A 25,330-nucleotide genomic window follows, 5' to 3' on the forward strand; every position below is an offset into this window, starting at 1 on the left:
AACGCATGCCGTCAGGGCTGGTTTACCAGAAAACCTCATATTCCAATCCAATTCTACTATGCTGCATAGGCAAGATGTAGGACTTGCTCTCCGTAGTGCTACAGCAGGTCTGGAAGGAGGAGGGGAGAGGGTCCGGAATAGATCTCCTCTTCTCATGACCTCAGGGCCAGCTCTTGTCTGCCATAGGTGGTAAGGGGTTGGAAAGAGGAGGCGTTTTTCTCTCCTTTGCCCATTTAATCAGATGGCAAACAAGTGGCAAGGTCACCTCTCCCATATTCCATCCCTAAAAATCAACTCACTCATGCATCTGCTATCAGAGTCAACTCTACTATGATGACCAGGAGAGGTACAGAGCCTGCTCTTAATGTTGCAGCAGATGAGGGGCAGGGAAAGCTCTCCTGCTTTCATAAACCCAGGTCTTAGTTTCCTGCCTGAAAAAGAAGGTGAGGGAGGAGTGAGGAGGAGATTGTCTTCCCTTTGTTGAACACACTGCATGGGAGATGAGTGGTAGGGCAAGGGCTCCTCAGGCTCTTTCTCCCCCCATATCTCTTGCAATGTGCAGTACCTTCTTTCCTGAGTACTACAGCAGACAGAGGGCTGGATCTGTTCTCCAGTTTTCATGTGCTCAGGGCAAACCTTCCCAGGATGCTCATGTGAGGGTAGGGCCTTTTATGTACAGTCCTCAGACATCAACATGTCTCCAAGAGGTAGTCTTCCAGGCCTTTGTTGGTAAAAGACCCCTGATGCTACAGGGCCATAGACCTAGGCATGTCCCTCAATGGCAACACAGGCCAGGACTCCACTGTGGTCCCAGGTAGCATCACCAACTACCCGCATCCAGCTATTGTTCACTACCATTGAGTCTCCAGTTTTGCTTCTTTTTTTTTTTGCCCAGATCCTTGTGTTTCTCTTTCTCTTTTACTTCTGCAGCACTTAGTTGCTCCTGGGGACTCTGAATGTCTTAGGATTACTATGCCCTTCCTGCTTGTAACTTATGGCACCAGACAGAGTTCATCTTGGGCATGATGTAACTGCCCCTTTCCCCAAGGCTGTCCATAATGGACTGGTGGTTATTTAAGGATAGCTCCTGGTCAGGAACCCATTGTGCAAGTCTGGTGATCATCTCAGTCTCACTCCTAGCCTAGCCTACGTGAGTGTGCCTTGTAAACATCATCTGTCTAGGGCCTACATCATACCAGGGCACAAATTCCTAATCAGGGTTCTTCTAGTCTCAGGTTTACTCTGGTTCCTGGGAGCTATGGGGACTAGCAAGTCACCGGAATAGTGATTGTTTCAGCTAGCTTACTGTCTGAGCCCCTAGGAACTTGACTGATGGTAGACTCGTGTTCTCCTTTTTCAGGGACTGATGGGTTACTAATTATTCAGGTGTTTAAATGTCAGAACACTAAGTGTAGACATAGCCTCTCACTTTACCACTACCTACTACATTAGTGAATTTTCTTTCTTTTCTTTTTTACATGATGATCAATATGGATTTATTTTTATTCTTCTACATATGAACATTCAGTTTGACTAGAATCATTTGTTGAAGATTTTGTCTGTTTTCCAATATACATTTTAGGATTCTTTATCAAAAATCAATGGTTTATGGTATTTGGACTTATTTCTGTCTTCAATTCAATTCCATCTATCAATGTGTCTTTTTTGTACCAGTACCATGCTGTTTTCATTACTATAGCATTGTAGTACAATTTGAAATTGAAAATGATGATAGATCCAGCAGTTTTTTCTTTTTTTTCAATTTTTGATAAATTTTTATCAGATTTTAAAAGTAAAAACTAATGCCAATGCTCTTCACAGTTTTCAGTACTACAGGAAAGGAAAGAACCCTTCTAATATCCTATAATACATGTATAATTTTTTAATCAAACCGTGATTTTTTACTTTTTCACACATGGGTTATAACCACAAAAGGCAAGATGTGGGGAAGGGGATGACACAGGAGAGTAAGTGTTCAGGGGGAGTACAGATATCTTCCAGGACAGAGTATGGGCTGGGTGAAGGTTCAGGGAACATGTCACTATGACTCTGTCTATGAATCACTTGTTTGTTATCTAAGCTGGTACTATCCACCAAGGTTACCCATCTACAAGTTCTATGGCTATTAGTTCTTATCCAGGCTGGTAAATTTCTACCAAAGCTGCCTGTTGACAATATCTTATAGCTATCTGTTTCAGTGTTTTTCCACAGAGACCAAGGCTTTGTGTTAGCAGGCTGACTTAGTCTTATGGCTGATTTTAGGCCTTCAGTGTATGAGCAAGGCTGCCCCTGACATCTCCTCCCTTGTCCAAGTAAAGAAGAACCGTGGTGATTCCAATCTTGCAAAGGCAGGGTTAGATGCCTGACCTCCAGTAATTAAAGGGGATCTTTTAATGACTCTGGTCCTCCTTTCATTGTTCAGTGAGGCATGAGGGCCATACCCATCCCGTTGTCTTTTTCCTAGAGAGGGGATACGTTTGACACCAACCCCTATGCAGTCAGGTTTGTTCCTCAGGGAACCCAGAAGGATATTTTTTTAATTTATTTTTTATTGGATATTTTATTTACATTTCAGATGCCATCCTCTTTTCCCATTTCCCCTCCCTAGAAAACTCCTATCCTATACCCCCTTCTCCTTTTTGCTTTTATACAATTTTTAAACGTCAACCAAAGGCTTTATAAGTTTGGTAATGCTCAATATCAATCAGAAGTGTAACTTAATACCCAATCTAGAGATATCAACTATCTTTGACTGGCGGAGACATGTGAATATCTGCCTCCACGTCTGCCCCCCTCTCTCTTTTTCTCTCAATGCTCCTCCTCTCCTTCTCCTCTCCTTACTCCTCCTCGCTATACTCCTCATACCTTAGCTCCTCCTACATATCACCCTTCCTGTTAAAATAAAACTTTTCTCAAAATACAGTTAGAGCATAACTATACTAATTTATGTCAGTAAGGTGCAAGATAGACCTAATACCCAGTCCATCATTTTGTTGACTAAGCAGAACCTCTGTCATCTCTCCTAAATAAAAGACTTAGTTCTGAGCCTGGCTTTTTTTTTTTTCTCTTGGCTTTAGAATGAATGTCAGTTGAAAACCATCCTCTCAAATGTTTTCTCTCAAAGTAAATAGCATGGATTGGCTATGAGACTATAAGTTTTCAACCCCATTAGAAATCCCGAGTGACTGAGTTAACTGAGATTATGGGAAGTACAAAGCATATAGCTTCCTAAACATAGCCAATTTATAGAGACTGCTGAACACCTGGACAGTCCCTATACTACAGAATATTGGAGCATCCGATCTTCAGCCTCCAGAGGACATTTTAAATTTTTATTTATATTCCCTTGCAGTGCTTAGCCTAGCAGCCTAAGCAATAATTTAAATAGCCAGTCAGAGGGAGTTCTGGGTGGCCCCTTTCTGTTTGGTCTAGGGACAGAAAGTCCTCTCTTTTGGGTTGGGTGGAGATGGGTTTTGGGAAAACCCTGGATAGAATAACAACCTTGTCTTGAGTCTCATGGTCTTCCATAGCTAACTTATGATGATGTATCTGGATAAGTTTTACTGTCAAAATTATCTATCTGTTATTTCACAAAGTTAGTCAGCCTATTTAAGGCCCAGGGACCAAAAGAAATAAGCAAAAGTACCCCAATTATCAGTCCCAAAATGGAAGGAAGTAGGATTGACAATCATGAAGGGGTTGAAAACCAATTCTTGTACCTTCTCTCATCTTTCTCTCTCTGTGTGTGTCTTTTCTCATGGCCTTCTCTGAACTTTTTCATGTTCTCTTTAACCATCCCTGTCTTGTCTATGTACAAGCAACGCTCTTCTTTAAGGGCTTTATACAACCATCCAGTTCCTTTGATTAGATGATTTTTTTTTAATTAAAAGGGATTAATCAATGTAAGAAGCAAATGAGTGATGGAACATAACTTGTAAACATTCTTTTATCTGTATATGATGCATTATACAACACTCTAATTGGTATCAATATATAGACAATCAAGCCGTACTGTACCTTTAAATCATATGTTGAGGTAGTAGTAGTATAATGAGTTCAATGAAACCTTTCTTTGCTAAGTGTGTATTTAACTGAACTTTCAAAGTGAAGAAAAATAGTAGCTCACCAGAATGTTTTATACTTTAGATGGCCACTCAAGAATACATAAATTAGATTTCACAAATGTATTTTTGCTAACACCAGGACCACTTACCAAACTATCCAGCAGGTGAAATAATCAGGAGACCAAATATCAAGTCTTTAAATAAGAATTTCTTTGAAGCAAATAAGACTTCTGCTTTCTCAAGAAAAGGTCTGAACAATTTGAGCTAATTCAACTTTTAGAGTATAGCTTAAAGATTGTGGTACATGCTCTTGCATTGGAAGTGCAAAGAGATTTGTACTTTCTAAACTCCAACCCAGGGATAACATAATAAGCTAGTTGTAGCTGCTGTTGTTAATCAACATAATAGGAAAAAAAGCTACTACATGGATTTTTTTCATTTCTTATAGAAAGAAATTAAATTTCCAAGTTATAAAATTAGTGTGTTTCTCTGTTTTGCCATATGATTTGAAACTGACTGTTTTATAAAAGAAGTAGATTTACTTTTGATTAAAATTTTAGAGAGTCCCACATAGGCTGTTGGAATCTTGATTAGGTTCCCCTGGATATACCCCAGCATGTAGCAAAAGGTAAAGGGAATCGGTCATATGCAAAGAAGATTACACAGCAGTGCAGGAAGTCACAGGGATATGAAGGCATGCATGCAACTTGCTTATGAGGGAACTAAATACACTTACCAAATAACTATTTCTTGTGGGACAGCAATAGCAGTGTCCTGACAATTTTCCAATATATCTGACATCTTAAAGCTTTTACCAACTCAAACTTACTGAACTGGGTAGCAAAGAATGATTTGGGTTGATAGTTGGTAAATTTTTAAGACATTTTAGAAAATTAGAAGGTGGGGCCTACTGTAAGGAGGCTGTCATTAAGAATGGACCCTATTCTGCCATATTTGCTGCTTACTGCCCACTGGGGAATAGAGAGCTACTACTGCTTGCTCAAAATGCCATGGTATTGCACTTAACTGTATGGAGCTACAGCATCTTGGAGTGAGCCCTTGGAAACGATGAACCAAATGAGTCTTTCTTTCTTTCTGATACTTTGTCAGGTATTTTTGCCGAAGTGACATAATAGTTGCTAGCATCGTGAGCCAGAAAGTAATTTACTTGTATAAGGTAAGCCTATAGTGCACAAAAGAAAGTGACAAATGGGACGTATGTCAGAACTGATTCTTAGACCAATTATTTAGTGAACATTTTATACCATATTTCCAGATTGCTGTAGGCAACTGTCCCACATACTTTAGAAATGGGACATTAAGTTCTGTCATCAGGGCTATAACTGATACAATTTGGATATTCCAAAAGAAACTTTTAATGTAGTAAAAATATACTCTGAACTGTGGAAGCTAGGAATATAGCAACAAGAAATTTTAAAGAACAAAAAGCACAATGATTACCAATACATATATTTTCCTTCAAAATCTTGTAACTATTTTGTGATTTGGATGAAATGAGCAGTAGTAACAACAGAAATTACACGTACTTTGGATACATACTCTGGTATTCATTACATATACACTTTCCTAAATAGTAGTACATATTAGAATGCATAACACATTTTTATCAATTCTTTGTAAATTATGTGAACCTGCTACCCAAAAATGTATAGCAAAGGTAATTTGTTAAATCCTTGTGAATTAGTTTGAAACTGTCAGATGTGAGAACTAAAAGTCACATTTATACTGTGTTCACACATTTGCTGTATTTCTACCACCTTGTTACAGGACATTGACACACTAGTTGTAGATCTTTGTGTCCATGTTGAATTATACGGCCTTTTCTGGAACATCATAGTCTTCTCCAAATCACTTTAGGTGAAGTTGACTATGTTTGAAATCAACAATTAAGATGATCATAATGACTATGGGTATTAACAGACTTTATGCTTCTAATAGTTACTGAGCAGCCTTTGTTTTTGTGTTTGTTACTGTTACAACTACTTTTCTAATGACTTACATAGCTCACTTTCTTTAGTCTTAGAATAGACTTCTGTCACAGCAACTTTTTCTAGCATCTTATATCTTCAATTACCTTTATTTTAATGTGAGCTGTCTTCTAAGTATTGTCCTTTATGGATACTGTCCTCAACTAGATGGTTAAAATGAGTTTTGCATATGCACAGTCTACATTTCCTCATTAATCATTTTCTTTTTAGTTCATACCATTTGCGATTTACTAACTAGCCCTATGGTACTAGCACCAAATGTTCTAAAATAATGACCTTGCAATTTTTAGTATCATTTAACATGTGTAATTTATTTTATTCCTTTAAAACTTATTTCTTGTTTTTTTATATCTTACTTTATTTTTCTCTGGTTGTCTCCCCAGTCCTCCATTTCCTACAGTAATACATTAGCTAATTTAAAAAGCACCAGACAGGGGCCATAAGTACCCTAAAAATCTTCTCACCTCCACGTACTCTCTCTTACTCTGTATCTTAATTGTATCATAAGAGCACATCTTCTGATCCAGTTCTGGTTCAGTCAATCACTTCTCAACTACACCCTGACTCTCCCCAGTGCTCTATACCTTACATCTAGCTCTTTATATTTATGAATACCTTTACTTTAATACTGAACTAACTAGTATACTTAATACTCAGTAATTTTTGAGTTGATACCTATCTAAATTTAAATTAAAGGTAACATCACATTTCTAAAATTGTTTTATTGTTTTTCCCCTTTTAAAAATTGCAACATTTGAAAATGCCTTCTTATAAATTCATTCTCAATGCTTGTTCCTCTATTTCCTTGTATCAACAGACTCACATGCTTACTACCCACCTTCATGCTGACTGCCTCCTACTATTATTAAATAACAAAGAAAGACTTGGTTCTGGTATCTTTCTAATTTAACAAATAAGTTCCATGCCTTGGCTATGTTTATCTTCAAACCAGTCATAATTGTATGGAAAAGAAAAAAATATTCTGGTAAATAATATATAAAAACAGAAACTTAATAGAACCAAATCATTCTGGTATAAACAAAGTGATAAATACAATTATGTTTCCACTGTTTTGGAAACAGGTTTGAACAGGTTTTAATTGGTATTCAGGCACAAGAAACCAATTGAAATTCTGAGAGTGCTTTCCTTTTGATAATGAAGAGTAAAGCCACAGGCACTGCTTTAGAAAAACACACAAATGATAGGAAAATTTAACAGCTTGGTGTGCCAAACACAATCCTGTGTACACATGTACTGAGATGGCTGCTGGGAACAGAATCAGTTCTTATTAAAAGCTGTGGGTAGAGCACATGTGTTTATAAAGTGTCAGGATGTTGGCACAAAGGAAAATACAAATAAAATCAATTGCATATGAATGGGAAAAAAACCTTCTGAAATAAAAATTCTTACTGTGTTGATATTAGTATCATTAAAAAGGTTATTTCCGAACAATGGTAATCAATTCCCACACTTTCTCTGGAGAATATTTATACATATAAATTATAGAACATTAGTTTCCAATACACTAAATGAATTAGGTTACTTCAATCCCCAATACCTCAGATAATTTTACCCAGGTAGTTTGAAATATCTTAACATATATCTAATTAATTGTATCAGAGATCTTTAACTGAGTGAAAATTAAACATGCAGAAAAAATAACCCTGAACCAAATAAGAATCAATCATAATAAGAGAATAAAAGACAAAGATGCAATTCTCTATGTGGGTATATGGGCATCAATAAGATACAAGAAGGTCTGACATAAAAAAAAACCCTGAAATTCATATAGGAATATCTCTATTATTTACAAAACCATATGTGTGAAGGTGAACTATGTTCAACTTCACGTGTCATTAGTAGAATCTGATCAAGTCTCTTGGGGTTCTGTGTTCTGTTACCATGAAGTTACACAAACCACTTTGAAAATTAGTTTCTGTGAAGTAGTAAGTATCTGAGTGATGTCATTATAGTAAGAAACTTTGAAGAAGAAGACTATTCCAGGAACTCACATCTCGTCTCCTACTCCCGTAGACCTTCTCATTTTCATTCCACCAACTCTCTTTCACCTCCTACTCAACATTTTCCAACTGCTTCACTCATGCCTTGTGTTTGCTTCCAGTGAATGGATAAACACTGGGTTCTTCTGAAATACTAGTTTACATTTACAGAGATCACTTTGCATAACTCTAACTCTAAGTTCTTTCTACTGGAAACATTTTCTAAGTTTAATATGAGTTTATTGAACAATTGTTTATTTGTTATGCTCCAGTTGAGTAATTTTTTATAGGTTTTTATTCAAAAAGGTGTCTGAATCTGTTATTAGCTGATGTTTCTCTAATTTCACTGGGAATTTTAAGAGGAAAATTAAATTAAAGTTACCAATGAAATCTGGACTCGAATCCAAAAAGTAAGTATGTACTTTCCTTTTGTGGGATGAGTTTTGAACATCTTGAGGTATTTAAACTTAAAACAGAGTGTTTAAAATTTTGCTTACATTTCTTGGCAGCATGAACATACAATATTCATATATGGCATTTTTTTCTTCTTCAGTAGCCCAGTAATAAATTGTAATAGATGTTATGAAATCACACATCTCTGTGGTCTTTCAGTAGTGATTTGATCTCTTTCCATGACAATGAGGTGTTAGTAGAACATTTATAGCTGAAAGATCAGAGTGGTAGGTAGATGGTTTTAATTATTTTATTATTAAAAAGTATATAACATATAGAAAAATATATGTAATAATAATACAATATTCATATAACATTTGGTTAATTTCATCAAACTTTGTATCTAAACTTACACATCATTCTGTTCATGTCTAATAAAGGTCCACTGATTGATTACATGTGGTCAGTCAATCAGGACATGTAGCATTGTTCCATAACATAGCATATTTTCAAGGCCCTAAACTAATTTTGTAATGGCTATTACAGGCTCTTGTCTTATCTGACAGACATACAAGCATGTTTGTCACTATTACCTAAGCCATGTGAAAAAAAAAATGATGTTTTTCTGTGCACTGACTCTATGTAATGTGAAGTTTGACTATACGCATATCAGTTTGGTCATTTTTTTATGATTGTATCTTTAGATTCATGAATTTGCTGACTGTTTCAAGGCTTTCTAGTTGAGGTTTGTATTTATGGAACAACTTTTTATCTGGATTCATAGTTCATTGTAACTATGCATATCCTTAATTTGTAGAAAACTGAAGTTCCTCCAGTTATATCTTGGTCTTTGGCATGAGTAAATGCAATTTTTCAAGACTTTTTCTAAGATTGTAACCCTGGTAGACCTTTCATTTTCTCTTTGTATTGCTCCTGAGAAAATCCCTCAACAGAGGCATGGATACAGAAAATGTGGTACATTTACACAATGGAGTACTACTTAGCTATTAAAAACAATGACATCATGAAATTAGCAAGCAAATGGAACGTTTGCTAGCAATATTGGAGAGTTTATAATTATGTGAGAATAAATACATAATTATATGTCTAGTTTTATATTTATATGTACATTTTAAAATTGCTTAAAATTAAACTTCATTGGTTTCTTTTACTACTAAGAGAAAGAGATTTAGTAAAGTTGACAAACTGAAGCCTAAATGGGTAACATTCAGTGTTAAATATGTGTGGTTTCTCTACTGCCTTCAGAAGCTTCTGATGAATATTCTTGAACATTTTGGTAAAGCTGCTTGGCTTAGTTTGTCATTTATATTTGGGCCATAATAATTTAATTTATGCCTTTTCTGAGAAAAGCACACTGCTTATAGACTGCAGTGATTTTAACATTCTCTTTCTTGGCAGCCTGCTTAAATGCTAGATTTTTACTTTGATGACATTAATAATCTAGATGGTGGCATATAAACTCCCACCTCTGGTGATAGTCATAACTGTGCCAGATAATATAAACTTGTTTGGACAAGAAGTGTTCTAGAGCTTCCATTCAATGCAACTTTTCTTCCTTGGGTCTACAGTGGTTTTAATTAATTAATTAAATTAATTAAAAATTAATTCATTAATTTATTTTAAAATTCACTTGACAACCCAATAACAGCCTCCCTCCTCTCTTCCTAGGCTCCCCCTTAAAAATCTCTCCCCTGATTGTCCCTTCTCCTTTTCCTGAGAAGGGGAGCTACACCTCAGGTACCATTTCACTTTGGGCCATCAAGTCCTAGCAGATCTAGGCACATCCTCTCCCACTGAGGCCAAACCAGGCAGTATAAACAGAGATAAGTATAGCTTTCACACTCATCAAAAATGTTTGTATTTGCAAAAGAGACAATTACTGAAAAAAATCAGACAGTATAAAACATTGCTCAAATGTAGAGAATAAGTGACCATGGGTGCTCATTCATATTTGAAGCCTCTACATCACAAACCCTATTCTTAAGGCTCAGGTAACACTACAGAAAAAACATTGAAAAATTGGAATTGATGAAATCATAATCATACAAGACATCTAAGTAGACAGTGTGTGTGTGTTTGTGTCTGTGATGTGTACATGTAATTTTTGTTTCCTTTAACTTCTACACTTCTTCAGAATGAGAAGTTTTTCTATTACAGTATCAGTTCTATTGACATGTAACTTAGCACTGAATAAACAATTTGGGTTTCCTGTGGATATATTGATCTTCTTGGATATTAAAGTCACATAAACATTTCTGTAGAGTTTTGAAAATTGTGTAATTTATTGTGTTTTGTAATAGAACCAATTACTGAAACCATTTGTGACATCAAACACTTAACTATGCCTACACAATGATATCAATATACTTTGTAAGATCCCTATTGGATACCATTTCATAAAGAGAAACAAGTTCATGTACATGTACAGCCCAACAATGCCAACAGGAAAGGCAAGAATGCCATAGTCACTGCTCTCTTATTTTTATTTTGCTCAAGAAAATATTTAGATAAAAGGCAAATTTGAAGTTTTCACAGTTTGAGAGCTATTATCAACATTCATCTTAAATTTGGCATTTTTTTATTTAAGAATTATGATTTGTTTGAATAATCAAATATTTTTATTTCAATAAGTTTTATTATCTAATTTAGTGAGTAGCTTCAATTGTCCTCAGTCTCAGTTCATGCTCATTAGGCTACAAGATATAGAGTAAAATATGCTTAGAATTTTAATTTTCGAAACAGTAATAAAGAATTTTAAATACTTTAATAATTAAGCTATTATCATTAGCTATACAGATAGTGTTTTGGGGAACATTTTAAAATTCATTTAACATTACTAAAAGCTTGCATTAGCAAATTAAATTCACCATTGGAAACTTTAATATAATTATATTATTGTTTTATATTTATGTGAGAAAACATGAAACTAAATGCAGCACAGCTATTTTAGGATACACCAGTTTTAATATGACTATATTCTTTCTTTCAGAAATTAATTTTGAGATATGCATGATTTAGAAGTAAATTCTGTAGTTACAGAAAAACATTTTAGTTAATCAATTTTAACCATTGTATTTTATCAAATAGAAATACCTTAAATGTTTACTTTTAATATGTAATATCATTTAATTACATCAATGCCTACTACAACAAAGAATAATAAACTAAACATTCTTGTGACCAAAAGGTGCTATTGAAAGACGCTGATAACCTATAAATTATTTCAGTTTTTCCAGTATGTTTTCAAATAAAAGTGTAGAAACATAATTGAATAAATTAGAAAGAATATGCTAGTTATAAATGAATGACTTCTCTTATGAGTGTGCAAAATAAACACACAAATATTTAGAGATTTCTTTGATATTGTGATTTAATTCTTCTTTTTTCTCTAACCCTCATATACACCCTCCTCTCTCCTTAAAGTCATATATTGTGACTACTGAGCCCATATAATGCTAGTTATATATGTAGTTCAGGCTCTTTAGCCCAGAAAAACCAATTAGTGTGCTCTTTCCTAGTGAAACAATCCCAAGTTTACTCAGTTTCCTATAGTTCCTACTGTAGGGTTGATATCTTGTCGAATTTTCTTGTGCAGTTTATCATGTTCATTGGTATTACCCTTGCCTTGCTCATGTTTCAGTGACTATGTTGACAAGCCTTTACAAGTCTAGTTTCTGATGTTGTTAGGAAAAATAGGGTGGAGATTTATATAATTTTAGACCTACAAGTATTATGGTCAGTGAGTTCATTTGTAAACTTAGGTAACCATATAGAGAAACTTATTTGTATATGAAAAGAATAAAGAATTTTTCTAGATGTGATATTTATATTGGCAGGAATTCATATAGAATTTAATATGCAGATTACAAGTCTGCTCAGGATTCTTTTATGAACATTTCCTTCTAATTTTAATTCACCTTGAAGGTTTTTATTTGCAAGTCATATTATGATAATGGAGAATCATGTTTTAGAAAATTTGGCAACATGGTAAGTGAAAATACAACTGAATTTTAAGTGAGTCACGAGATTCATAATCATTCATTTTTAGTGATGTAAGGTCAACATATGTTTTGTTTTCTCAATTCTAAGAGTTAGAATACTACTGGATCTTCTGCTTAAGTTGAATTTTGAAGGATCTGAATATTAATTCTCCTAAGGCTAATAGCAAAATATCTGCTAAACATCTATACCAACTGTTCTTTCTTTTTCAAGAGAAATATGCAATGCTCTCACTATTTTATGTTTGAAAATAAGCATCTAGAAAGATTAATGAAGAACAAAGCTCAGAAAATAGATAAAGGAGAGGCTTTTAAATTCCTGTAAGGACAGATCATAAATGAGCTTCATCCATCACCACAGCCATCCAGTAGCTGTGAGTATCTGACCTTCCTTGATCTACTAAGCACTGAGGAAGTTGTTCTCCTAAACAGCTCTGTGGCGTGATAAGAAGTGTGTTAGCTTATTTTCCAGGATGAAGACATCTTCTAACATTCACACTTTCCTGGAAGGTCTCACTGGCATCCCATACCAAGACTTCAGGCAAAATAAGCAAATCCAAAGTAAGGTAAATGACTCCTGGCAGAAAAATTAACAGCCATTTTTTTTCTCAACTCATTTTTGGTTTTGTAGCATTATTTTCCACAGATGTATGTAAGTATTTTGACTTCTAGAGACTGTCTGAGGAGTCAGACCCTATTAAAATTGTCAGTTTCTTATCATTGAAGGAAATAGCGGAAGATGTTTGTCTAATATTAGGGATAAAAATAACCTTTATATATAATATTTTGTGGACATTATTAAGTGAGCTTATTAATTCCCTTAAATCTATAAAATACTACATCCATATTAAATGATCCTTTAAATATTCAGTAACTGATTTCATATTTGAAATCATTAGGATAATTTTTGATTTTTTTAATGTCATTTTTAGTAGTGTACTAAAATACCCAAAGCTGGGTAACTTTATAAGAACCTTGACGTTACTCATCATGAAATTGAAGATCAGGTATTTCTATGTGATTGTGATCGGCCTCTGTAGAAGACTTAATAGTTGATGGTATTATAGCAGAAAGACATGTGAAAAGTAAATCACATGGCTAGACAGGACACCAGAAGATTTAATGTTCAGACTCTGGTTTATTAATGAATTACTATATGGAGATCAGGTTTGGACAAGAGCTACTGCAATCCTTCCTATGGACAGCCTTCAGTGACTTAAAGATCAGTTGTTAGCTCTAGCTCATAAGATCCTGGCCTCTATTACTCTGAGAACCATGCCTCCAGTTTTTGAACACTTGGAAACAAACTTCATTCTAACCCAAGTGATTTTAAAATGCACCAACATATCTTTCATATTTAGTCATGTGGATGATACAAGAGCTCAAAGCTTTTCACTTTTTGCATTATAGTTATCATTATTTATGTTTGTAACGACAGGCTATTGTTTTTTACACAATGCTTTAAAACCATATACATCTATTTCTGATATTGGTTTAAATATATACTATAATAATACCTTGAAAATAGTCACCATTTCATAATTTATTCCTTCAATACACAATACAGTAAATATCTAGTGAAAGGCAGGAGAGATGGTTCAGTGTTTAAGAGCGCTTGGTAATTTTCCAGAAGATGTGAGCTTGATCGCCAACAGCCAAGATGAATTGCTCACCTCTTGTAATAACTCTAGGTTCAGGGTATCTGATACCTTTCTTCTGGCAGCTTAAGGTTTATTGAACATATATGTGCATATATACATGAATGCATATAAATAAAATAGGATAAAATAAATCTATGTGGTAAAATTCAAGTCTGAAATAATAAAGTCACATTTACTCTTTGGTCTTCTATTTTGTGTGTCATTAATTTATTGTGCTCCCCATCCTCCACTAACATACAAAGAAAAGGCCAATGATCTATCTTGAGTGATAAGTACTAAATAACAAACACTTTTAGATGAAGATACGTAACTTATAACACTGACATAAATCTCTTCATAGACTCTCAATGTAATACACTCTCAATATAATAACATTTGTTTACACCTTCAATATAATACACTTTCAATATAATAACATTAGTTTTTCCCTTTATATATTTCTTCCTTCCTACTTAAAAACTCTAGGCTATGAATGTTTTCTTCCCTCCAAAACTCATACTGAAATTTAGTTGTATTAATTGAGCATTATAAAATTGAAGCTTAAAGAAGAGATTAAATATGGCAGCCTTGATCTAAAGGATATTATGAGTAATCATTGTTCAATACAGTATTTTATTGAGATATAATTTCATAGAATATATTATAATTATGGTTTTTCCTCCGTCATCTCCCTTAATATCCCCTCTACCTCCTCACCCATTTGATTTCAATACCTATATTTTAAAAGAATATGAGTTACTGTAAGAATGGTTTATCAATCAATTAATGTAATTCAATTATTCCAAATTAAAAGTAAGAAGTGATTGTAGCTACTTTTTGTTCATTTTCTTTTTATCTGGTGCTATGTGATAAATGAAAAAAGAAAGCCCTTTTCATATCCCTACAATTTATTCCTGAACTTCTCTGATTCCTGAACTTGGGCAAATACACTACTCTTTGTGATAAATTACCCAGTTTCTCTTATTTTGCTAGCAGCTGGAGCATAGAGAAAATTATGGAGAAACTCTAATTGTATTACAACCCATCAAATCTAATGACCAGTCATGTGGTTTAGTTGCGAACTCCCAAATTATATCACTGAGACTCTAGAGACTGATACTGAATGACTGGAGAGTGAGATGGCAGTTTGCATGATGTTTAGAGTACAAGGATCAAACAGCTGCAAAGAATGTACAGTTCACAGATGGAGATGAAGTGGGTGCTCATGACAAAGGTATATTTTGTTGTTGCAGATGGATTGGTGCTGATGTCTGGAGTGCTGCTTTGCATCTTTCTTCCAGCCTCACCTTACAGCCCTATTGAAATTTTATTAGTCTTCTTAATAACAAATAGTAGACACTTTTCTGATTAATAGAAAAGAACAAGTGTGAGTGGAAACTGAAAGGAATTTTATGAGACTCAAATAGCTATCTTCAAAGCAGCCCAAGGACCTGTGCCGAACCAGGTAATACATGTCCTGCCCTTAGCCACACCAAGCTTCTTTAGAAGCATTGGATCTGATTGGAGAAATTAAGGGGCAATTCTAAGATTCAATTTGTATAACAAGGATACAATCCCTTATTCTCTCTGAATTAGCCTAAGGAAGTTGGAGTTTGAATTTAGAAGTTTCTGAGTGATAATCTCATGCCTGTTTCAAAAAGAATTCAGTGGTCTTTAAAGTAACATAGTGCCTTTGCAGACTCAGCCCCCCTACTTAATCCAATTTTGACTCAAATCAGACAAACTCTGAGATTTTCATTTGTGATAACCAATGCAGTTCCTTTTTACTTTAAATAACTTTGTTCTGATGACTGTCATTTTCAAAACCACTTCTCAATATCTTCTCTAAGAACCAGTGCTGCCAAAATGACATAAAGAAGGCTCTATATTCAGCAATAGGGGGGAAAGATAGTTAAAGGGAGAACAATGCAATACTTGTTAGAATAAAGTATTTTTTTCCAAAAGTCTATTGGGAAAAGTGCTGCTTTTGCTTGAAGCCCAAATTATTAGGAAAGATTAATTATCAAGAACGTAATTAGTTGTTCTAGCAGTAACTCAAAAAATAATAGAATAAGTAAGTTGAAATAATAGAAAACATTGTTATGCATACACTATAAAATTTGTAGAAAAAATCACTTATGTAACAAAAAATAGTTAACTGATATAATCCACATCTCCTAAAGTATTTTCTCCAAATCCTTCCTCACGAGATAGAGTAATACTATGTTTTATCATACCCTATTCAGAATTTGTCTGCCATTACCAAATAATCTCACTGATCACTGGTGTTTCATAATTAGACAGGGAAGTTAAGAATCATAATACATGATATAAAAGCTCAGTTCCTTTTTCAACAATGCAGCCAAGTAAATCTTGAACATTTTTCCTTTCAACTTTAAAACTTGTAGTTCCCTTGTTATAACAAAATAAAATGTCAAGCATACTTTCAAGGCCACCACTTTTCTTTAAAGGGACACAATCATATAATTGACCACCTTAATCATTCAAAAAGGTTTTTGCTGTGTTATTATCACTAGATTCAACATCTTGACTTCTCAGACGATTTTTTTTTCTTTGCTAAAATGTTGTCTTTTGGAAAACTTTCATAAGAATGGAACACTTATTAACTAATATACGACTTCTTGAGCTATCTTAGTGATAATGAGCATAAATAGCTATATTTTAAGAAAGCTTCACTCAGAAAGAATAAAGAATCATGTCTTCAAAAATTAGTGAGAATGCTAGAAGCTATCACATTTCATTTTAACCTAGGTCTAAGAGATATCAAGATGGTCATAGACTGACACACATCTTTGTGCTTAAAATAGTTGAATAGAAACTGACATACATGACTAGAATAAATAGAGCTCCAGCATTGGGGATAACAGGTGATTCATAAACATAACAATTTGCAATAATTTTAATTAAGAAATGACTTTTATTTAATAAATGTGAGCTCAGAGAGTAGTATATTGCTTTTCAAAAAGCCTTCACATCAACTAATAACTGAGCAAAAATAGGAAGAGTAATAACAATTGAATTTATAAAGGAATTTCAAAATGAACTAAACATTGCTATCCTTCTTATTTCAAAGAAATTGCTGATGAACTGCTTACTTTAAAGTAGTAGTTGAAATGAGAGTATGTCATCTTGCTATATTGTATTAGGATGATAACCCTAGAAGCCTGCTCTTTTCAGAAGGGAAAATGAGTAACAGTGGCTCTGGGGTGAAACTAGGGGGAATCCTGGTATCTCTTGTATGTGAGAAAAAACAAAAACAAAACAAAAAAACCAACAACAACACAAGACCTTGGTTCTCAACCTTCTTAGTGTTGCAGAACTTTAATACCGTTCTTCATATCATGGTGACCCCCAATCATAACATTATTTTTTGCTGCTTTATAACTCTAATTTTGCTACAGTTATGAACTGTTTTGTTAATATCTGATATAGAAGATATCTGATATGTGACTCCTGTGAGGGTCACAAGCCACATGTTTGGAACTGTTGCTTTAAAATATTCATTCCTGTCAAGTGGTTTAACTTATTCATTATTGTCTCATGCTTGAGCTACTTGAAATTAATCTCAGATCCTTATAATGATGAGTAAACATTTCAGTATTTAATAATATAAATTATATTACATATATATGAATTTGGCTTATACTAAGATATTTTTAAAATATATAGCTAACTTTCAATTATTCTTTATTACATCCAAGGGACAATTGATATTGAATCATCCTCATAATATCATAGAAAAGCTATTACTGTCACAGTAATTTTAAAAGCTGGGAAACTAAGGCTCACCATGACAACATTAGAACAAAGCTTTGCCACATACCCTTATCTACTGATGCCAATCCTGTCACCATAGTGCTTGATTTGGTCAAATATGGCATTTGAGGCAAGGGATAAAAAGTTTAAATGATCTAAAATTTCCTGTAAGATTAGAAAAAAAAATTCTGGAAAACTTAAAACATAGTATTGTATTAAAAAAAAACATATCTCCCATAACTACATCAAACTTGAGGGTTCTTATTATGAATGACACAGTAATACTGGTTATCTATGTATAAATCATCTGAATTAGGTTGGCATTTAAAAAAAAATTCTCACATACAGTATATTTATCCCACAGCCTCTTCTCCTTCTACTCCTCTCAGCACCCCCTCATCTACCCTTCCTTAGATCCACTGCTCCTCTGTGTCCCTTCTGTAAAGATCAGACATCACAATGAAATCACCTGACCTCAGCATAACATGACTCATACCCTGCACATACCCTCATAACAGATTCATACCCTGCACATACCCTTGTATCAAGGCTGGACAAGGGAGCAAACTAGACAAAAAGTGCAAGCAGAAGAGTAGATACACCCTCCCACACTCTGTGTGTCAGCCCAACCACAGCATGTATAAATAGGGCCTGGTACACACCCAAGCAGATTTGGTGGTTGCTCCTTCCGGGATTGAATCTCCAAAAGAACATGATCCACAGAGCTAAGCAGCACAGTTAAGGCCTCACAGACAACATTCTTATACAGCTTCTCAGACTGTCCATTTTTTTTAAAATCTGATTCTCTTTATAAGCATATATTTTCTAAAAAAACTTTCAGAAGATATATAGCTTAGATTTCTTTTATTCAAATGCAAAACGATATAACTCACAGTATTGTTTCCTTAGTAACTGCTAAGGCTTCTCAGAATCACAGATGAAGAAGCCAGATATTAGACAAAGTACAAGCTTTGGGAAAGTTGAGATGGGAGCTTGGGTTTTACTAAGTCCCTTAATCTATCTCTGGCATGGGTGGAGATCTCTGAAATAATGATCCCATCCAATTTACCAAAAAAATTCTTAAAGTACTTCATTAAACTGATACAATAACAGAACACTGAGAGTTAGCCATCACCACTAACACAATGCTGTCTAGAATTTAAGCTTATTATTTTTTATTTTCCTATTACCTGTTATTTTCCAAAATTTCAACTGTCCCATATTTTTTTTTCTTTTTATCACTTCTCCAACAATTAAATATTCATTCTTGAGTCAGGCTTTACTTACAGTGAATTGAGGTACTATGTTACCCAATTATTTCAATACAATTGAGGTTAATTTTTTTCAGTAAGGGGAGATTTATTTAATAGGTAAATAAATATCATTTTTATTACCCTAAGTAGTAGAACCAAAATTCAAAATGTAGGTTATCTGACTCAAGTTTATCTGTTCTTCAGTACTAGGCTAAATAAAATTAACATTAGTTTGCATGTAATTGTTGAACTTTTCTATTAATAAAAATTATAGGTATAACAGAAAAGTCAGAAGGCAAGTTTCCTCATACTTCTGTCTGAAGAGGTTCCTTTTGTAAAACCTTTCCTGCCAATCCTTACAATTATTCCCAGTCTGAGAGTTTGATGGACGCTTGTCTTTCCCTCTTTAGTACTGTAATTAATGTTCTGTGCTACACAACAATCTCTTGGGATAAAATCATCTTGATTGAAATGCTTTTATTTATTTATTTTTTTGAGTTCACTGAGTGTAGAAAGAGTAGAAAACTGAATTATACAAAAGCTTGCACATTAATTTACAGTCAGAAACAATTTTATCAATCAACCTAGTCATATGAAATGCCAACTAAATGAAAATTCTAATTCTGACAGAATTATACCTCTATCAAGATTTTAATTTTGATTATATGCCATTGCACATTTACATCAATTATCAGCTAATATTTTCAGACCTAATGTCATCCTAAATTTCATTAATGTTAACTTCCACTGACTATCCATTTGTCAAAGCATGGGAGAATCATGTAAAAATAGCTGTGATTTTCAGCATCATCAGTAAGATTACCCCAATTTCAGTTTATTAATCAATAACAATGATTTATCTTCCTCCACTTGAAGAGAATGTTTGTGTAAATTTGTGCTATGTGAACAGCTGGGTGGTCTATATGGAGCAGGTTATTGGATGTGAGATTCACAGAAGCAAATAGTAAAGGATGATGATGAGTTGGTTTTATTGCTGTCTAATAGTGAGTACAAGGACTCACCAATTTTATGCCCAGATCTCAAGGTCCCCACTGAACACCAAAGGCCATGAGGAATCTAACTCATATGCAAAAGCAAAGAGTCTTTATTAAAGTTGGAGCTCCAATGCTCCAACCTCTCTAGGACCCCAGCTGGGGAAGCCTTGCATTTTTATCACAGTTACAGCAGGGTATGGGGCTTTCCAATTTAGCAGTTACATGATAGGTTAACTTGAGTAATCTATTCCAAAACATATGGAACATTAGATATTTGCCTCTTAAAAGCTGATTAGCTAAGAAGGAGTGAAGCACTAAGGGATCAAAATACTCATGATATGGAGACAAAGTGTGGAGCACAGATTGAAGGAAAGGTCATTCAGAGACTGTCCCACCTGGAGATCTATCCCATATACAGTCACCAAACCCAGACACTATTGTGGATGCCAAGAAGTGCTTGCTGACAGGATCCTGATATAGGTGTCTCCTTAGAGGCTGTGCCAGAGTTTGACAAATATAGAGGCAGATGATCACGGCCAACCATTGGACTGATCATAGGGTCCCCAATTGGTTCCCCAGTGGAGGAGTTAGAGAAAGTTTTGAAGGAGCAGAATGGGTTTGCAACCACATAGGAAGAACAAAAATAACCAAAAAGACCCTGAGAACTCCCAGGACTAAACCACTAAGAAGTACACATGGAGGGACCCACAGCTCCAGCCAAATATGTAGCAGAGGATGACCTTGCTGGGCATCAATGGGAGGAGAGGCCCTTGGTCCTGTGAAGGCTTGATACCCCAGTGTAGGGGAATTCGAGGGCGAGAATGCTGGAGTGGATGGGTGGGTCAACACCTTTGTAGAAGCAGGGGAGGGGGAATGGGATAGGAGGTTTGTGAGGGAGGGGATCAGGAAAGGGGATAACATTTGAAATATAGGTAAAGAAAATATCCAATCAAAAAAAAAAGATGATTAGCTGTTACTCAAAGTAGGGTGTCTGTTGTTAGGAAAGTTATGGCTTTGCTAGGGGTGTCTTTGTTCCTGGGACAAGCTGTGGTTTTCCCAATAACTGAGTTCAGCCTGAAGATAAGCTTAATGTAACCTATAGTTGATAGACATCTGTACACAGCTTAGAACAGACCACCAGGTAGGATTTATTCAGGAGATAGGGCAAAGATGAGGAGAGGGGGAAGAAGAGGGAGAAGATGGAAGAAGAGAAGAAGAAGAGGGTCAGGGGGTTCTGCCTGTTTTATATGGGTGGTGAAGTAGCCTTTCACAGATAAAGGTGAGGTAGCAAGGTAGATTCTGGGAATGTATGGCAGTTTCCTTGGCAGTGATTGGGGGTAGCCTAGATGTGATACCACTGGGATCGGAGCCTGATACCAACAGGAGTCTAAATACAAAACTGAGTTTATGATCTTATGCTGGGCCCTTCCATCAGAAAGCTTTAGATTCATACACAACTTCAAGTTCTTGGCCTAATGTGGAACCCGTAGTCTTTTCAAAGGTTTGAGACCAATAAGTATGTAATACTTCTTGGAGAAGGTCTCTTATCTTCAGATAAGTTTCCTAGTCTTAGGCCAGTCTTCTTATTATATACTAAAAAAAGCACAGTGAAATCTCATCAAACAGAAATGATTTTGCATCTGCAAGCAGGGGGTGTGTGGTGGTTTCTGGAATAGTCAGAGTGATGTCCTCACAAGCATCTTGCTCATGCAACTTCCTGAGCATGATATTACATAGTCATGGTCCAGACTTGTGGCTGATGTTGATACACAAATACAATTGATTTTGCTTCTCCTGACTCCAAAATCAATTTTTAAAATCCCTCCCTTAATATTTCCCTTTTCTAAGTTCCATGTCTACTGTCCTTCAAACTTTCATTTTCATAATGCATTCAAGTCTCCATTTGTTCTCTCTGAACACAAGGTATTTGTTTGTTCTCCAGAAATGGTGGATGAGCTTCAACTTTTCTCTCACTGTTTTATAATGGTTTTGGCTATTGGTGTTGAACATGTTCATTTTGTCCTTCTTTGAAATTTTTTTTATTTTTAACTATATTTAAACTACATTTTGCTTTTGGAGCCTAAACAAAGGGTTTACAAAGTCTTCCTTTTTGATGTGATTCCAAGTCTTATTCTGGAAGTCTTCCCCTTTCTCAATAAAGCCAAGTAATAACAAGTCTAATTCTTCCTGTAGCAAGTAAGTGCAAAAACAAACAAATAAACAAACAAACAAACACCAAGACAACAGTGATTAATATGTTGATATTTAAGAATATTTTTCAAATGTTTAGAAGTAGAAACTCTCCAGTAGACATCTATAAGGACAGAAAAAATTGGCAAATGCTACTTCCATTACAGTTGATTAGCCAGCTTATGAAGAACATGGCTGAATTTTTTGTCTTTCTTTTTTTTTCTTTCTTTCTTTCTTTCTTTCTTTCTTTCTTTCTTTCTTTCTTTCTGTCTTTCTCTCTTTCTCCCTTTCTCCCTTTCTCCCTTTCTCTCTCTCTCTTTCTTTCTCTCTTTCTTTCTTTCTTTCTTTCTTTCATTCTTTCTTTCTTTCTTTCTTCCTTCTTACTATCCTAAAATATCACATTTTATTGGACATTTGTTAGGGGCTGACTTTTAGCAGCAACACCAGGAAGCACAGGACTAGACCCCAGTTCTGCCACCCACACAGTATTAACCCCAGAAATGGGATCTCAGGCCTCCCCATTAATCTCTGGGGCAGAGGTCTGTTATCCCAGTTGGGATTGATTATGTGCAGCCCTAATGAGGTAATCACAGCTCAAATAATAAACCCTGGATTTTCCCCCAGGGAAAGGATTAGTAAAAAGTGAAGAAGAGATTATCTAACTTGGATCTGCCAGGGGTGGTGGCACATGCCTTTAATCCCAGCACTCGGGAGGCAGAGGCTGGCGGATTTCTGAGTTCAAGGACAGCCTGGTCTACAGAGTGAGTTCCAGGTTAGCCAGGGCTATCAGGTCCTCTCTCTGAAGGAAATACGAAGGCAGAACTAGCTACTCCAATAGCTGCAGTTACTTTATCAGATCAGCAATCTAATTTGGATCAGGCCATAAAGGCTCATGAGTTACATCACCTTAATTCTAAAACTTTAAAAGGTATGTTTAGAATTACCAGAGAACAAGCTAGACAAATTGTCAAACATTGTCAATCATGTGTTAAACTTTTACCAGTTCCTCATTTGGGTGTAAATCCAAAGGGACTGAGACCAAACAGTATCTGGCAAATGGATGTTACTCATTATAATGAATTTGGCAAGCAAAAATATATACATGTATGTGTAGACACATACAGTGGTTTCATTTATGCAACATTACAAATTAGAGAAGCAAGCAAGCATGTGATCGCTTGCTACAATCGCTGTATTGGGTGTGCCTAAACAGATAAAAACTGACAATGGCCCAGGTTATACAAGCTCCAGTTTCCACCAATTTTGTGAAAGACTGGGAATACTATATAAAACGGGTATTCCATATAATCCACAGGGCCAAGGTATAGTAGAAAGGGCACATCAAACCATTAAATGTCAATTTGAAAAAATTAAAAAGGGGGAATGGTACCCTACCAAGGGATCCCCCAGAAATATCCTTCATCATGCACTCTTCATTTTAAATTTTTTAAATTTGGATTCTGAAGGAAAATCTGCTGCAGATAGATTCTGGCATCCTGATACCAAAAAGAATTTTGCAACAGTCCTCTGGAAAGACCCATTAACTGGAACCTGGAATGGGCCAGACCCAGTGCTTATCTGGGGAAGAGGTTCTGTTTGCATACATTCCCAAACTGCAGATGCTGCACGTTGGCTGCCAGAGAGACTGATTAAACAAATAGACAACAATAACAAATCCAGGGAGGAGAAACCCCCTGAGAAGCATATTTTTTCTTCACAGGAAACATGAAGATGCTTCACAATTGCCTTCAAACTGGAACAGATCAACGAGTAAACCTGACTTGGGAAGTTATCAGTGCTGAAGAAGACATTACCACCCATATCTCCAGGGTGGCTCTATTGGACTCTTGATTCCCTGACTTATGATTTAGTGGGGAACTAGATTGTTTTAGATTTAGTGGGAATTTAGATTGTTTAGACCCAGGAGAAACCCACTACCACAGTTACTATAGTTGTTTTTTGGGTTTTAGATTGACTAGAGCAGGAACAGGGATTTCCTTAGTTTTCTTTAGATCAAAGCTATGATCAGTTTTGTATTTATATAGATTTAGATTCTGGTATAAGACATTTATAAACAGAATAGAAGAGGCTTGCACTTTTTACTCCTCTGATAGAGGGAGTTATATGTTGCCCTTTAAAAAGAGTGTTGCTGTCATACTAACTATTCAGGCGTTGTTAAGTCTCTTGTCTTTTGGGTCCATGTGGTTCAACAAACTGATGGCTTTTGTATGAGATGCTATTCAAATGAAACTCACACAGATCCATTATTACAGGCTGGAAGTAAGGGATTGTAAAACCTCTGTCATCAAGACTAATGAGGTATATCCCCTAACTTACGTGCTAAGCCGGATAGTCAGTGACGGGTAAGAGAGCATACTGAGACCCTTGCCCCTAAAAGAAGGAAGGCCTCACCATCCTAAGACAGGAGCTCAACCAATGGCTGTTGAGTATCCAAGGACGGGAAAGGGAGGCTGGGGTCCTTTGCTCCAACCTAGGACAGGCACGGTTTCCGTAAGTTTTCCCAGCCTTCCCTTTTAATAAAAAATTTAAAAGGGGGGACCTGTTGGGGGCCGACTTTTAGCAGAAAGCGGCTATCAGCTTTGCAGCCATCTTGAGCCATATACCCTGACATGAGATTTGAATTACAATAGCCTACAACAGCTGAGAACACTCTGATAATCTTGGTTTAGATACCTTGAGATTAAAGGTGCGTGAGATTATAGAGATCAGAGTTAGAGACAAGACCTAAGGGCATGATTAAAGGTGTAACTTAGAGGCGTGGCTTAGAAGTCAGACTATAGAAGACAGAACCAGAGATCAGAGAATATATAGACAGAGATCAGAGAATACAGGGGATCATTAGAGACGAATCTCAGACATTAGGTAGAATCTGCCATCACCCTCGCTCTTGCTGGAACCTCGACCTGCAGACCAGAGCTGCAGCTTGGGCGGGGATACAGTGGCCACCCAAATGTGGGTCGGCCCAGGCC

At 35.6% G+C, this 25,330-nt stretch overlaps 1 pseudogene; it reads right to left on the reverse strand.

The window, feature by feature from the left end:
• Positions 1–1,362: 1,362 nt before the first annotated feature.
• Positions 1,363–1,456, reverse strand: LOC117716671 (small nucleolar RNA SNORA17; annotated as a pseudogene).
• Positions 1,457–25,330: the final 23,874 nt, after the last annotated feature.

This window comes from Arvicanthis niloticus, chromosome 10 (assembly GCF_011762505.2).
Source record: "Arvicanthis niloticus isolate mArvNil1 chromosome 10, mArvNil1.pat.X, whole genome shotgun sequence".
Lineage (NCBI taxonomy): Eukaryota > Metazoa > Chordata > Mammalia > Rodentia > Muridae > Arvicanthis > Arvicanthis niloticus.